Source organism: Haplochromis burtoni, unplaced genomic scaffold, assembly GCF_018398535.1.
Source record: "Haplochromis burtoni strain Fernald_Lab_line unplaced genomic scaffold, NCSU_Asbu1 Contig_4036, whole genome shotgun sequence".
Classification (NCBI taxonomy): domain Eukaryota; kingdom Metazoa; phylum Chordata; class Actinopteri; order Cichliformes; family Cichlidae; genus Haplochromis; species Haplochromis burtoni.
Window position 1 is genome coordinate 1175 of NW_024586397.1, and position 3693 is coordinate 4867.

The window sequence follows — 3693 nt, forward strand, 5'->3', positions numbered from 1 at the left end:
GAAAGCTTCATAGGGTTTCATCACTGTGATGTGTCCTTTCTAAATAATAGACTTTTCTTAGAATGTAACATCAGTGGCACATCTCCAGGGGACCATTATTTTACAACATTTAGCTTACATACATACATAAAACATTTGTCGCTGTGGCTCAGGAGATTGAGGTGGTAACCTGTAGTTAGAAGGTTGGAGGTTCAGTCCCTGGGTGCTCCAATCTGCATGCCAAAGTGTCCTTGGGCAAGATACCTAACCTTGACTTGCCTCTGATGCATTCATTGGAATGTGAAAGCACATAGATGTAGAAGAGAGTGAATGTGTGTGTGAATGGAAGAAATGAGACATGTTGTATAAATGCTTAAGCAAAAACATGATATGTCATGTTTATAATATATTTGATAGTTTTATATAATTACACCATTTTAAATGTCAAAAAACCAAAACATATTTTTGACCTGATAAAAGCACAGCTCTTACGCATGATACCTGCCTGTGGCACTGATGGCAAAGGAAGCTGTAATTGTTCAAAATACATTTTATTTTATTTTGTTTTAACAAATAAATCAATTGTAACCCTAAAGTGTTTTTCAAGTGTAATATCACTATAAAAGCTCGAGACATATTTTTTTGCATTAATATTATTATTATGTAGTTGAATTAATAGCTGAAGCAGAAGTTTAATGCATGAAAACGCGTGTTCAGTGGGCGAGGGTCCAAATGTTCTCAAATGTGCACCCCTCCGGTGGGGTTTTGTGGGAAATGCCCCTTTAACCACAACATGAATGGGGGGTACAATAGAGAACAGAACAGGGCTCGCTCGCCGCGGTCACGAGAGCTCCAGGGGAGTGACGTCACTTTCCTAAACCGGGCAGCGGCCGTTGAGTTGAGTCCCAAACCAGAGACGAGCAGGAGTCCACCAACAGCTCAACTTTTAATGAATGCGGGCCGAGGAGAGCCGCCGTGAAGGGTCGCGCCGGTTTCGCCTTCCGTATGCTCCCTCCTGGTCGACATAGCTCCACAAAGACTCGCTGTGTTCACACTTGTTCAGCGGCTAATCTGGTTTTAGCTATTTTTAAAAAGCGCTTGTCTCTTCTTTTATGTGTCTCGCGCTCCCCGCGACTCTCGGCACAAGGACTAGGGTAAGTGTGTCCGGTAATTTCACATCATGTAAGCAGTTTAGGTCGAAATGATGCTTAAGAGTTGAACTCTGTGTGAGTCCCGTTGGTGAATTTAAACGGAGCACCGCTCTCGTGTAAGTCCAATCTGATATCCAAGCTTTAACCGTGTCTCTCCGCGTATCCATAATATCCGTGTACAAAAAAAAAGAAGAAGAAGAAAAAAGAAATGTGGCTGTTTGATGTGCAGTGAGGCAAATATGCAAAGGTTAGTTGCTTGAGACGCTCGGGTCAGAGATGCTTGTTGACAGCAGTCAGTAGTGAAGTTTGCTTTTCAGCGGGACATCCTGGACAATTATTTTTTTATTCTACTCCCGTGCTTTCTGCATAGAAATTATAACAGCACACGCCAGTTTCATTGTACGCAAAGCAGGATCAAGGTTGCCTTATGAATGCGGTTGGCAAATAGCTTGAATGTTGGCTAGATATTGCAAGGGTTATTTTGCACCCTCCCACTTCTCTAATAAGACTTAGAAAGAGTTAATCAGATTTTAACTTATGCTTCTGTGCTTTCTACACATTTAAAATATGTTTATTCCTGCACCCCAGACTGCCAGTAATGTTTGCAAAGAATCTCAAATTGCTTACACTGTGCTCTGAGTTGTAATACAAGCAGACCTTGGAAATAATGAAGTAAGTTAGATGCCCAATTTCGGCAGGAATGTGCCAAAGGATATTTGGGGGTTAAATCACTGACAAGGTCATTTCAGACTTGAGGAACTGAAAATTACTTGAGGCAGTCAGGCTGCAAAAATACAGTCGCCAGACATCCCCAAGGGTTCTGCTGTGATTTATAACATCCTTGTAGGAAACGATAGAAAGCGAGGCATCGTAATCAGCAACAGGTTTAAAAGAGAATTGCATGTGGTACTATAAAAGAGGAGAAATTAAATGAAAAAGTGCTTCTGACATATAACAAATGTAGGACTCTTTTTTTTTTTTTTTTGTCTTGTCCCTTAGCGCTACACTACAACTCATTGATGAGGCTTTAGCAAACACTGCTCTTTAGTTTTTACAGACTACTTTTTGTCTCTGCTTCTGTGCTCTGTGTTTACAGCTCACCAAGGCTAACCTATGCGAATATAATGTTACAAAAAGCCCAAAAATCAAGTCTTCAGAAACACTGAGTCACATTTAAAATGGGAACTAACATCACAGAGGCTAAGTTTAAACATCTGTGTGGCTTTTTTTCCCCTCCCTTCTTCTTCGCAGTCTCGACTGAGCGATTGAGTGAGCGACTGCATGGGTCGGACTGAACATGAAGAGCCTCAAAGCCAAGTTTAGAAAAACTGATGTAAGTAATGTAACATGTGCTTCTGGCTATGCATGTTTTGTACATGCAACCGTGTGTGCACATGTGCATGTCTGCATGGATGAGTCACTGTCTGTGCATGTATGTCTTGAACAGTCGGCAATGATTTTTGGCAGAATTCCTCAGTTTTTGGACTCCGCAGCAGAAGCCTGTGGCTTGTTGATATTTTGATATTTTCTGTAGAAAAAAATAAATGGGTTTAGAGAACTAAAACAAATCATGATGCCCGTGTAATCCATTTTGGAGCTCTTTATAAACATACTTGATTTCGCTTGGCATGTCATGGGATTTTAAGGGCCCAAAAAAGGATGCAGAACTATTTATTGTGGTAGCTTTTTGCTTTTTTTTAACCTGCTTGACAACGTAGAAGCTGTATGTGTTTCTCTTTGAGTCAGTTTGGAGACTTTTTAAATGAATCCTACAAAAACCACAGATACGTCTGACTCTGCATTGCTCCGAATGAGAATTTGATCCTGCTGACTATGAATCATTCTTTTGGGAGGAATTGCTCCAAGGTAGTTCAGTCATTTGTTCGGTCACAGTCTGAGATGCTCCACACTCACAGGAAGTTAGGCGTCTCCACAGCGTCTGACTCATCTTTTGTCACAGTGACCCTAATGACACAGAGCCAAACGGCAAGACAGGAAAGGTCTGCAGAGTTTACTGGATTTAAGGAGGGTGTGTCAGAAGTGGAGATGTTGGCAGCTGTAGTGAGGAATGGTATCTAAATGAGACGCTTTGTTTATGTAAACAGTTTCCATGTGATCAAGTGTGTGGTGGGGCAGGATGGTGAGCTCTGATTTAATGGCATGCTCTGCTGAGGGAGAGGGAGAGAGACTGATCTGCAGAGGAGGAATTAGGTGAAGTACATGCACCCTTTTATTCAATTATACCCACAACATGAGCTGCAAGGCATAACACGACTCGGGATTATTGTGTAGTGGGCTAGATGTGTGCTAGTATGGAGAAAATGAAACCCCCCTCGAGATCCACACGTAAAACATCAAGGAAAACAATCAAATGTGCACTTAAAATTATTCTGGGAACAACAAAACTATCAGCAATTTATTCCTAATGTTTGATTCCATTTTTTTTAAAGCTGCGTCATTGCATATAAAATCAGAATCAGAATACTTTATTGATCCCTGGGGGAAATTATTTTTTGTTACAGTGCTCCATTATAAACCAACATTAAGACAAGACAGACAATAC

The 3693-nt window shown here is 41.0% G+C and overlaps 1 long non-coding RNA gene across 2 annotated transcripts; it reads left to right on the forward strand.

The window, feature by feature from the left end:
• The first annotated feature begins 772 nt into the window (after positions 1-772).
• Positions 773-3618, forward strand: LOC102313478. Of its 2 annotated transcripts, XR_318180.3 has the most exons (3): positions 795-1133; positions 2382-2463; positions 3236-3618. It is a non-coding gene; the product is annotated as an uncharacterized LOC102313478 (long non-coding RNA). The 2 variants fall into 2 exon arrangements; XR_006053990.1 differs by lacking the exon at positions 3236-3618 and having other exon boundaries at positions 773-1133.
• Positions 3619-3693: the final 75 nt, after the last annotated feature.